Source organism: Canis lupus, chromosome 5 (assembly GCF_011100685.1).
Source record: "Canis lupus familiaris isolate Mischka breed German Shepherd chromosome 5, alternate assembly UU_Cfam_GSD_1.0, whole genome shotgun sequence".
In the NCBI taxonomy this organism is placed as follows: domain Eukaryota; kingdom Metazoa; phylum Chordata; class Mammalia; order Carnivora; family Canidae; genus Canis; species Canis lupus.
In genome coordinates, this window is record NC_049226.1 from 24,416,708 (window position 1) to 24,428,911 (window position 12,204).

The window sequence follows — 12,204 nt, forward strand, 5'->3', positions numbered from 1 at the left end:
CCGCCCCCTCCTCCAATAGCAGCCGCGGACGGCGACGGCGCGCGCGCCCATTGGCCGGCGGGCGGGGCGGCGGGGGGCGGGGCCACAGAGGACAGACGCGGCCCCAGGCGCTGGCCCCGACCCCCGCCGGCACCTGCCCGGCTGCCAGGCCCTTTACCCCACTTCTGACCTTGCCGGGCCGGCGGTGGAGGTGTCACCGGGCGTTCTGCGCTGGCGGAGCTGCTTCTCCCGCTCAGACCCACCCGGCTCATCCAAATACGATTGAGCAACCCAGTTAGCGTTTCATGTGTGGTGAGACACTTTTGCGATTGTGTTTCAGTAGGAGGAATAGGATACATGTTAATAGCTGACTTTACGGAGCAATTAATAAGAATCACTCTTTTTTTTTTTTTTTAAGTATAGTTTTTTTTTTTAATTTATTTATTTATTTATTTATGATAGTCACAGAGAGAGAGAGAGAGGCAGCGACACAGGCAGAGGGAGAAGCAGGCTCCATGCACCCACCGGGAGCCTGATGTGGGATTCGATCTCGGGTCTCCAGGGTCACGCCCTGGGCCAAAGGCAGGCGCCAAACCGCTGCGCCACCCAGGGATCCCCAGAATCACTCTTTTTACTAAAAGATTCTATTTATTTGAGACAGAGAGAGAAGACGAACAGGGGTGTGGGGGGCAGACAGGGAGGGAGAAGCGGCCTCCCCGAGGAGCAAGGAGCCCCATGGGGGGCTGGATGCCAGGACCCTGGGATCATGACTGAGCCGAAGGCAGACGCCTCACCGACCGACCCCACAGGCGCCCCAAGAGTTTCTTTTTATTTTTTAAGTAATCTCTATGCACAACCTGGGGCTGGAACTCAGACCTAGAAATCAAAAGTCACATGCTGGGGAATCCCTGGGTGGCCCAGTGGTTTAGCACCTGCCTTTGGTCCAAGGGCGTGATCCTGGAGTCCTGGGATGGAGTCCCACGTCGGGCTCCCGGTGCATGGAGCCTGCTTCTCCCTCTGCCTGTGTCTCTGCCTCTCCCTCTCCTCTGTGTCTTTCATGAAAAAATAAATAAATAATCTTCAAAAAAAAAAAAAAAGGTCACATGCTTCACCTACTGAACCAGACAGGTGCCCACACGTTAAGAATTACATTAATCCTGGGGCGTCTCGCTGGCCCAGATGGTTAAGCATAGGACCTCGATTTCAGATCAGGTCATCTCCAGGGTGATGAGATCCAGCCCGGGGTCAGGCTCTTCACTCCACACACTCTGCTTGGGATTCTCTCTCCCTTCCCCTCTGCCCCTCCCACTCGTGCTCTCTCTCTCTCAAAAATAATTAACTAATTTTTTTTAGGTATTATAGTAATCTTCACACACACAAAAAAAAAAACAACCATGAATTAGATGCTGCAGCATCCACCCCTTAACTAATGAGCTAACGGAAGTATTAAGAAGTTAACTTTTTATTCACCATTGCACACTGTGGTAGAGCCGGAGTCTGAACTGATCATCTTTACATTTCATCCCTTTCCTGTGCCTTTTCCCAGAGAACCACGGAAATGTTAGCTATGATTATTTTCCTCACGTTTGGGGAACCCGTTCCTTAACCTTGAATCTCTGTATCTTGAACATTATTTTCTTTTACGTTGATTGTCATATGGAAGATAAGGAGTAACCGCGTACAAAGTGAACACCTCAACTTACCCCAAGCCCATGTTTTTCCTGAAGTAAAATTCTTAACCTTCATTACATTTTGTTGATACTATGTTTTGTTGGCAGCTGAGGGAGATGGTGTTTTTGAAGGACGGCCAGCCCTGGAGTTAGCCCACCCCACAAGCTCCTCTATCAAGGTAACTTATGCTTATGCCTCCAGCCAGAGGTGAGATCTGTGTTCGCTTCCCTGGAATTCACAGAGGATACTCACTGCCTGGACCAGTCACTGTGGCAGAATTGAAGTTGTGTGGCTTCCAGGCAGAAATATGGACAAAAAAACCTTCAGATGATTCCAGTTCCCAGCCTTCAACCCTTCCAGGCAAAAGCCCAGACATGATGGAGCAGACATGGGCTTCCCTTGTGTGCTCTATCTGAATCTGGAAACCGTGAAAGAAATTAAATGGTTGTTTTTGTTTTAAACTATAATGTTTGTGGTCTTTTTTAACAAAGCAATACATATGCACAGCACCCCTAACTTTAACTTCCCAGGTACCCCAGGTTGTCCCTTAAAGTTTGTTTGATGCCTTCATCTACCAGAGCCTCTATATTCACAGTCATCAAGTCCTACTACCTTCCTTTGAATGTCACACTCAATGCTTTCTCTCTCGCTGACCCTCCTCCAGGCCAAGTACATACCTTTCCATACCTATTGCTTCAATAGCTACTGAAAGAAAATATTATAATATCTATCCATGTTTAAACTGTGTGTGTAAGACCCAAAATAGATAATATGTGCATATTATATAAATATATAAAATATATATAAAAATGTATGTTTATGTATATATATATATATATATATATATATATATATATATATATATACACACACACACACACACATACATATCAAATAAATAGATATCACCAGTTGTGAGAGGTCAAAACTGGTGAGTCCAGGAGGGGATCAAACAGTGAAGGATGAGCAGGATATAATACTAGTTACTTCTGCAGTTCTTAGTACAGGACAGTTCTTTCACAGTGCACTTCATTTAATCCTCTCAAAAACCCAGTGAGTTAGGGAGTGTTACTATCCACATTTTATAAGTAAGGAAATTCAGATACAAAAGTATCAAAATTTGTCCAAGGTCACAGAGCAAGTAGTGACCAAGCACCAGTTTGAACCTAGGCAGTCTGGGTCTGGATCTAAGGTCTTAACCTCTATCCTAGTTTTGCCTTAGGAGAGACTTGCCCTAGAAGAACAGGGGCAGGACACCTGGGTCCCAGTTGTGGTTTTGACTCAGGTCATGACCTCAGGATTGTGAGACTGAGCCCTGAATCCCGTGTTAGCTCCAAGCTCAGTGGGGAGTTTGCTTGGCACTCTCCCTTTCCCTCTCTTCTTCCCCACACTCAGTCTCTCTTTCTCTCTCTCAAATAATAAATAAATAAATATTTACAAAAAAGAGAGCTGACTTCTGTGCTTAAAATAAAAAAAAAAATATTTGAGAAAAAGACAGAGAATGAGGGAGGAGAAGAGCAGAGAGGGAGGGTGAGATAGAATCCTCAAGCAGGCTCCCTGCCCAGTGCAGAGCCCAATGCAGGGCTTGATCCCAGGACCCTAAGATCATGACTTGAGCTGAAGCCAAGAGTTGGAAGCCCAATGGACTGAGCCACCAGGCGCCCCCAGGGGTCAGGTTTGATTGGACAATTGTGCCATCACAGGAAATACTGCCACTCTGTTGGATAGGACAGCTTCTAGAGATGTTCAAAGAGACTTGGGGCATTTGAAGGAGAAGGACAGCAAATTTACTCTTGAGTTACAGCAAACAGCTGCTTTTCAAAACTAAACTTTTAAAAAAAAAAAAAAAAAGGAGCTTGGGGCACCTAGCTGGCTCTGTTGCTGAAGCCCAACATGGGTTTTGAACTCACAACCCTGAGATCAAGAACTGAGCTAAAATCAAGAGTCAAACCCTTAACCAACTGAGCCACCCAGACATCCCAAGGCACAGCTTGTTTAAAAAAAAAAAAATCTAACCATAAGAAAATTCTGGATTTTTTACAGAAAATAGAAAACTCTCCTGCATCCAGAATAATTGTCACACTTGAGTGGTCTATACTTTGTGCAGCTTAGACTTCTAAATGAGTAAAAACTAATTCTGGTCTTCATCTACATTTGTCAAATAAATTTTAGTTGGGAACCAATTCAGGATGAAAGCCTAGAGTCGAGAGTGAGAGCAGAGAGGTAACTGTTGAAGGTGTTATGTGGACAGGTTTCCCAAGGAAAAAATCACGCACAGAGGAACTTAGTGATACTTGCACTTAGGTGGAGGGAGGAATGTAGAAAAAACAGTAGCTAAGAACCAGATTGTGCTGCCCTGTGCCGCCTCTCCGTCGTGATCCTTCTACCATCTGTGAGGTCCCCCGTTCGTGTGTAGATGTCAAGTCACAGTCATCTAGGGGGGAAGCAGAACAAAATAAACAGACAAAAGAACACTAGCTTTCTTATTCCAAAATATCACTGTTCCAGGTGAAAGAAAAAATTGAAAATCTGTATTTCCTACCCCCCACCCCAAATACTGGTTAAATAGGACCCAGAGGAGAAAGGCAGGTGCTGGAGAGGAAGTCAGAGAACCCACCAGGGGGTGTATATCCCTGAGACAGACCTTCATGCGGCCCAGCCACAAAGGGTGTGACAGCACAGTGAGTTCTGTGTTATGAGAGTAGATGTGAGTTCCCCGATGTCAGCCAGCTGGTCCCAAACAGGAGCCCACAGGAACACAGGATGAAGCAGTAGCCTCACAGAGCCCAGGGATCCACTAAGCCCTGACACAGCTAGATGGGTGACTTTCCTTTTGGAGCTGTGAAGAGCTTGGCACTCAGCTGAGCTGGAGCTGGTGATCCCTGAGGGCCCCACTCCTGGGACATTGGACCTCACCATACAAGTCAGGGTGGACCCGGCCCCCCTGGGTGTGAGTCAGACCAGGATGATGGGAATGCCCAAGACAGAACAGGGGAAGGGAACAATCTACAAAGCGGCAGACCTCAATTTATGAAGAGATAACTGAATTTGACTGAGTGTAGGTGAAAATGACTGGATTAAAATTTCTTCTGGAGGGCAGCCCGGGTGGCCCAGAGGTTTAGCGCCGCCTCCGGCCCAGGGTGTGATCCTGGAGCCCCGGGATCGAGTCCCACGTCGAGCTCCCTGCATGGAGCCTGCTTCTCCCTCTGCCTGTGCCTGTGTCTCTGGTACTCTCTCTGTGTCTCTCATGAATAAGTCAATTTTAAAAACTTTTTTTAAAAAATTTCTTCTGGAGATAGAAATGGAGCATTAAGATAAAAAACAGAACAAATGAAAAAACAGAACTAAGTCCAGTTTAGGAAAGAAACATAGTGTCTGAACACAGTTATATTAATAAAGAGCTATACCTTTCAGAGCGTCTGACTGAGGCTCGGCCCATAGAGCGTGGGACTCTTGATCTAGGGTAGTGAAGTGAGTTGGAGTCCCACATAGATGTAGAGTTTACCTAAAAAAAGAAAAAGATCTACATCTTTAGAAATGTAGTTCATCTTAGATGGTAAAGTTAATTATAGTTGTTAAAGAATGTAGCCAAAGGGCATTTGGGTGAACCAGTTGGTTAAGTGGCTGATTCTTGGACTCTCGATGTTGGCTCAAGTCATGATCTCGAGATCCTGGGGTTGAGCCACGGCTCTGTGACCATCAGGGAGTCTGCTTGAGATGTTCTCTTTTGCTCCTTCCCTGCTCTCTCTCTCAAATAAATAAATCTTTAAAAATAAAAAAATGTAGCCAATAGCCAATAACGCCACCTAGTGGCAGAAGTGTTAGGTGGCTACTTATGTCTTGGAAAATATACTACCAGTCTTGATAAAATAAAAATTTTTGGCCTCTTCCTCTCTGTAAAGGCCATAATTACAGCCATATCCCCCAGCGTGGTTTTCTAGAGGTAGGTGTTAGTTTTATGAAGGTTATAACAATATTTTCACATCAAGGAACAAATTATAAAATTAAAACATGTAAGAGATACATAGTGGAAAATGTGGATATAACATTCATAAAACAACAAGGATGTCATTATTCACATCAACAAGTCTTCCTATAATAGTTAATTTATGGGAATAACTCATTGCACTAGGTTGAATATTGTCACCCAAAGTTCTAACTCCCATACCTGTGAACCTGACTTTATTTAGAAATAGAATATTTTGCAGATGTAATGAGGTCATAACAGATTAGGTTGGGCCCTCAATTCGGTGATGGGGTCCCTGTAACAAGGGAGGACACAGGGAAGAAGACCATATGGAGATAGAAGCAGGCAGTGGAGTAGCACATCCAGAAACCAACCAGCACCAAGTTCTGGCAACCACCTGAAGCCAGGAGGGAGGCATGGAACGGATTCTCCCTTAGAACCTGCATAAGGAAGCAACCTGGCAACACATGGGTTTCAGATTTCCAGACGTCAGAATCATGAAAGAATAAATTTCCTCATTCTCAGCCACTCAGTCTGGAGTACTTTGTTACAGCAGCTGTGGGAAACTAATACACACCTCTGAGGTCCAACGAACATATGGAATTCCCTTATGTTTTCTTCACAAGCTCCACAAACCATCTCCTTCTTTGAAGTTCTGGGAAGTACAAAGTGTCAAGAGAGCTTCTTTCATGGACATGTGGAAATGTTTATATCCTGTTGTTTGAAGTAAATGTCTAGGCCCAAAGTGGCACCCCTCTTGCCTGGGGGAGCCATGTCAGGAAATCAAAACTTGGATTCTAACTTTTGAGTTCCTGTAGATGCTCCTGGACAGCTATCCAGCTGGCCAATCCTCAGCTGCCAAGACTCCAGTGATTTCCTTGTTCTCTTAAAGCCAGATATGCAAACCCAGTCAATCGACATGAGCCAAATACAGAGGTCCCTGACACGGTTCAACTTATGGTGTTCCAACTCCACAGTGGTGCGAAGGTGATGCACATCAGTATAAACTGCACTTGGCATGTGAAACGCTGATCTTCTTTGGCCAGGGGTCCATCCTGTCCCCTGATGCTGGGCAGCTCCCAGCCAGCCCTGCAACCCCTACGGTCAACAATTGATATACTGACAACCATTCTGTCACTTTCAACACAGCATTCAATAAATTACATGAACTTTCAACATTTTATTATGTTTTTTTTAATTTTTTAATTTATTTATGATAGAGAGAGAGAGAGAGGCAGAGACACAGGCAGAGGGAGAAGCAGGTTCCATGCACCAGGAGCCCGACGTGGGATTCGATCCCGGGTCTCCAGGATTGCGTCCTGGGCCAAAGGCAGGCGCCAAACTGCTGTGCCATCCAGGGATCCCTTATTATGTATTTTAAAAAAGATTTTATGTATTTATTTGACAGAGTGAGAGAGCACAAGGGCAGAGGGAGAAGGAGAAGCAGACTCCCCACTAAGCAGGGAACCCGATGGGGGAATCAATTCCAGGGCCCTGAGATCATGACCTGAGCCGAAGGCAGACACTTCACCAACTGAGCTGCCCAGATGCCCCTCAATGCTTCATTATAAAATGGGATGATTTTGCCCAACTAGAGGCTAACGCAAATTTAAGGTAGGCTACAGAAAGCTATGAAGTTAGGTAGATTAGGTGTGTTAGATGCATCCTCAGCTTAACAGTATTTTCTATTGCTTTTTAAAAAAATATATTTTGTTTATTTATTCACAAGAGACACACAAGAGGCAGAGACACAGGCAGAGGGAGAAGCAGGCTCCATGCAGGGAGCCCGACGTGGGACTCAATCCAGGGTCTCCAGGACCACGGGTTGGGCTGCAGGCGGCGCTAAACCACTGCGCCACCGGGGCTGCCCTACCTGAGATGGTTTAAGCACGACATAAAATGTTTTATATTCAGCAAACGCAGTAAAAGTAAGGGTAAACGAAGGTCGATTGTGGATATAAAACAGAAGTAGAATTAATAGTGGGTTGGGGAGGGAAGTGGTAGCAAATTCGATCAAGGTAACTAACTTGGGGGACTGAGTTAGCTCCTAAGTAGAGCAAGTTTGTGACATATGGTAAAATGTTCAAGAACAAGCCAGAAAGACCCGTTGCTCCTGGCAGGGAAAGCCTGGGCTGGACACAGTGTGGAGCACCCACATGCAGACGGTGGTGGAAGCAAGAGGAAGGGAGTGGAAGCTCATGTGGCTCCGCAAGAGGAGGGAATCCGAGGAAAAGTCTGAGGAGGAGCCAGGGAAGGAGAGCAGAGCTCGGAAAGTGTGAGATGAAGCCAGAATGCATCGGACACCAGGGCTTGAAATGAATTCACTAACTGGGAACTGCTGTGTGTGGAGTTTGAGACACAAAACAAATGCATGAAAGGAATAAACAAAGAGACAAACCAAGAAACAGATCCTTAACTACGGAGAACACACTGCTGGGCACCAGAGGAGGAGTGGGGGGCGGGCGGGGGGAACAGGTGCTGGGGATGGAGGAGCGCACCTGTCGCGATGAGCACCGGCTCCCCTGGGGAAGTGCTGAGTCACTACATTGTACACCTGAAACTAATATTACCCTGTATGTTAACTCACTGGAATTTACACTTTTTTTTTTTTTTATGATAGTCACAGAGAGAGAGAGAGAGAGAGAGAGAGAGAGAGAGAGAGAGAGAGGCAGAGACACAGGCAGAGGGAGAAGCAGGCTCCATGCACTGGGAGCCTGATGTGGGATTCGATCCCGGGTCTCCAGGATCGCGCCCTGGGCCAAAGGCAGGCGCCAAACCACTGCGCCACCCAGGGATCCCCTCACTGGAATTTAAATTTAAAAGTTGCAAGTGCTGTAAGGAGATCAAGTAAGAGGAAGATTGAAGAACCTTTGATGAAGCAACAGGGACGATGACGTTGGCACAGAACCAGTGCGGACCTACGGCAAGGAGCACGAAGTGGGAGACTGCGGGCGACACTTCCGAGATGTTTAGAAGAAAACAGAACAAACTGAGGTCACAGCGCCAGCGAGGTAGGGGACGGCGGCCTCGGCGGCCTCTCGAACGTGTCTGTTAGCGGGTCTCAGACCCACTGCGTGTCCGCGGCCCCGAGGCTTGCTGGGCCCTCCCAGCTCCCGCAGATGCGGGGAGCTCGACCTTGTGCTTTCCAAGTTCTCAAGCGGTAACGCTGCTGTCCAAGGACCGAAACTATACTAACCGCGGTTGTAGGCAAAGGAAGAAATAACCAGAGGCTGTTTGGAAGGTATAGCAGATACTTGGATTTGGGGAGCAAAACCCAGGAAGCAGGAGATGGAGTTTCAGTGAGAAAGTGAACGAGTCGTCCCGAGTGAGAAGCGAGGACAGGCAGGCGGGGGAAGATGTGCACCACCAGGCAAGCCTGGATGGGAGGGAAGGCAAGTTGCAGAAGTTCACGCCTGAAGGTCACATTTCCTCTGCTATTTTCTCAAAGCATCTGCTGAGAATGGTGGAGGTAGAGGACACCTGCAGCAGCCACAGGGAGATGGCCGCGTGAAGGTAATCCCAGATTCCACTTTTTTTTTTTTTTTAAGATTTTTTATTTATTTGAGAGAGAGAAAGAGATAGCAAGAGTGGAGGGAGGGGCAAAGGCAGAGAGAGAAGCAGACTCCCCTCGGGGTAAGTAGTCCCAGGACCCCAGGATCATGACCTGAGCCGAAGGCAGACGCTTCACCAACTGAGCCACCCAAATGCCCCATCTGCTCTTCCTCGGAGGCCCCGTACTTGTCTCAACAAGGAGTGATTTCCCAACCTGGCTTAGTGCAAATTCAGCTCTTTCCTCAGACCTCCTTATCCTCTCCATTCCCACTGCTAAGCTTCAAACATCAGCCACTATTGAGGAAACGTCCAAGCACCATCAGTCTGCCTCCGTAACCACAACGTAAGAGGAGAAACGCTGGATTTCTTGAATCAAGGAATGAAAACAGCAAACTCCCTAACATCCAGGGAAGCCACCTGTCATGCTTCAGGCTGGCAGCCAAAGAGGAGAGCAGATCTAAGTTTGGATCAGCACGTGTGACCTTAGATCATGACCAGGTCAGAGAGAAGCTGCTACGTACTCTTTCTACTCACTGTAGGACGTCATGATTTCTGATCATGATTTCTTAAAATTTACACCAAGAATTGCGTATATTTACATGGATGTCTTTTTAAAAAATCAGACATTCATAAAAGTTTATAAGTAAGAATCTAAGACTCCAGACTGTCCATGGGTCAAAACAGAAGTGTAATGGTATAGAAAGTCCATATTTGATTTTACAGCTTAGAATAAACAATTAGAAAATAAAGGCTCCTCATTCGAAGGTTAAAACATTGACCTCTGTTCAATCTACGCTATTCTCAAACACACATGCTCTCATTCACTGACCGCACATTTGAGTGCCTGCCGACAGCCTTCTTTTTGCATTGTTTTAGCAGGACTGGATCCAACTTTTGATATTTTGGGGAGTCTGAGAAAAAAAATTATATAAAATTACAAATTTGCCCTTTTTATTTTTTTTAATTTTTATTTATTTATGAGAGAGAGAGAGAGAGAGAGAGAGAGAGGCAGAGACACAGGCAGAGGGAGAAGCAGGCTCCACGCACCGGGAGCCTGACGTGGGACTCGATCCCCGGTCTCCAGGAACGCACCCTGGGCCAAAGGCAGGCGCCAAACCACTGCGCCACCCAGGGATCCCCAAATTTGCCCTTTTTAATTCGAACTTTTTCATGTTAAGTTGTATGAGTTCTTTATATAGTTTGGTTATTAACTGCATGTTGGATATGTCGTTTATGGGTATGTTCTCCCCATTCAATAGGTTGTCTTTTTGTTTTGTTGATGGAGTCCTTTACTTCATTTTGGTGTAGTCTCCAAGTTTAGTTTCAGGCCTCACATTTAGGTCTTTAATCCACTTAATTTTGTGTATGGTGTAAGAAAGTGGTCCAGTTTGAGGGCACCCGGGTGGCTCTGTCAGTTGGGCGTCCAACTTTTGATTACGGCTCAGGTCATGATCTTGGTCATGGTTGTCAGGCTCTGCATATGGAAGAGTCTGCTTGGGATTCTCTCTCCCCCTCTGCCCCCTCCACCCATCATGCTCTCTCTAATCTTTAAAAAAAAAAAAAAAAAAGTAGCCCATTTAGCCAACATTATTTATTGAAAAGACTGTCCCTTCCCCATTGCATATTCTTGCCTCCCTCGTCATAGATTAATTGGTATTCAAGGCATAGGTTTATTTCTGAGCTCTTCATCCCCATCTGTTGATTTACATGCACATTTCTGTGCCAGTAACACACACTTCTCACATCCAGGCTGTGTTGTTCCATCCATCGGGCACAGACAGAAGAGATTCACCATAATTCCCAAGGGTCCTAGGGTTTTCAGAGTGGTACATGAGCACTGGCTTCAACTTGAAGTCACCAGCTACATCGGCCCCTGACAAGAGTCAGCCTGTCCTTTAGCTTTGAGGTACTGATTCTGCTCTGTAGCTCTGAAAGTCCTGGATGGCACCTTCTTCCAGGAGGCCAGTCCATCCACATGGAAAATCTGTTAAGTGTAGCCACCTTCGGTAATGCTCTTAGCTGGAACGTCTGGAGAACTTACTGCCATACCTTGCACTTTGATGTTATGGACACAGCTTTTCCTTAAACCTCATGAACCAACCTCCGTTTGCTTCAGGTGTTTGCAGCTTCTTCTGTCACAGCCTTCATGGAATCGAAGAGTTGGGGGCTTGCCCTGGGTTAGGCTTTGGCTTAAAGGAGTTATGGCCTCTTTGATCTTCTATCCAGACCACTAGAACGTTCTCTGTATTGACAATAAGGCTGTTTGGCTTTCTTATCATTATTGCATTCACTGGAGTAGCACTTTTAATTTTCTTCAAGAACTTTTTCTTTGCATTCACAACTTGACTGTTTGGCACAAGAGGCCTAGCTCTTGGCCTGTCTCCGTTTTCGACACGCCCTCCTCACTGAGCTTAATCAATTCTAGCTTCTGGTTTATTTATTTATGATAGTCACAGAGAGAGAGAGGCAGAGACACAGGCAGAGGGAGAAGCAGGCTCCATGCACCGGGAGCCCGATGTGGGATTCGATCCCGGGTCTCCAGGATCGCGCCCTGGGCCAAGGGCAGGCGCCAAACCGCTGCGCCACCCAGGGATCCCTAGCTTCTGGTTTAAAGTGAAAGATTGGCGACTCTTCCTTTCCCTTTCATACTGAGATGCCGCTGTGCGACTACTAACTGGTCCGCTTTCAACAACATTGTGTCTCAGGCAGAGGGAGACCCAAGGAGAGGGAGGTGAGGAAACAGTTGGTGGAGTCGCAACACACACATTTATTGATGCAATATGCCGTCTTCACATGGGGGCAGCTCAGACACCTGAAACCACCACAGAAGTACCATCAAAGATCCCTCGTCACTGTAACAGATAGGATGAATGTTTCAAATATTGCAAAAATTACCCAAATGTGACCCAGACACAACATGAGCAAACGCTATTGGAAAATCAATCCAGTTGTCACAAACGTCCAACACGTAAAATCCTTTTCTGCAGAGTGTAGTGAGGAGGTGCGAGGTGTAGCCCACAGAGGATTCCCAGGGC

At 46.3% G+C, this 12,204-nt stretch overlaps 1 long non-coding RNA gene across 1 annotated transcript; it reads left to right on the forward strand.

Annotated features, from left to right (window-relative positions):
- Positions 1 to 78: 78 nt before the first annotated feature.
- Positions 79 to 2,117, forward strand: LOC111096101. Its single transcript, XR_005358851.1, has 2 exons — positions 79 to 291; positions 1,758 to 2,117. It is a non-coding gene; the product is annotated as an uncharacterized LOC111096101 (long non-coding RNA).
- Positions 2,118 to 12,204: the final 10,087 nt, after the last annotated feature.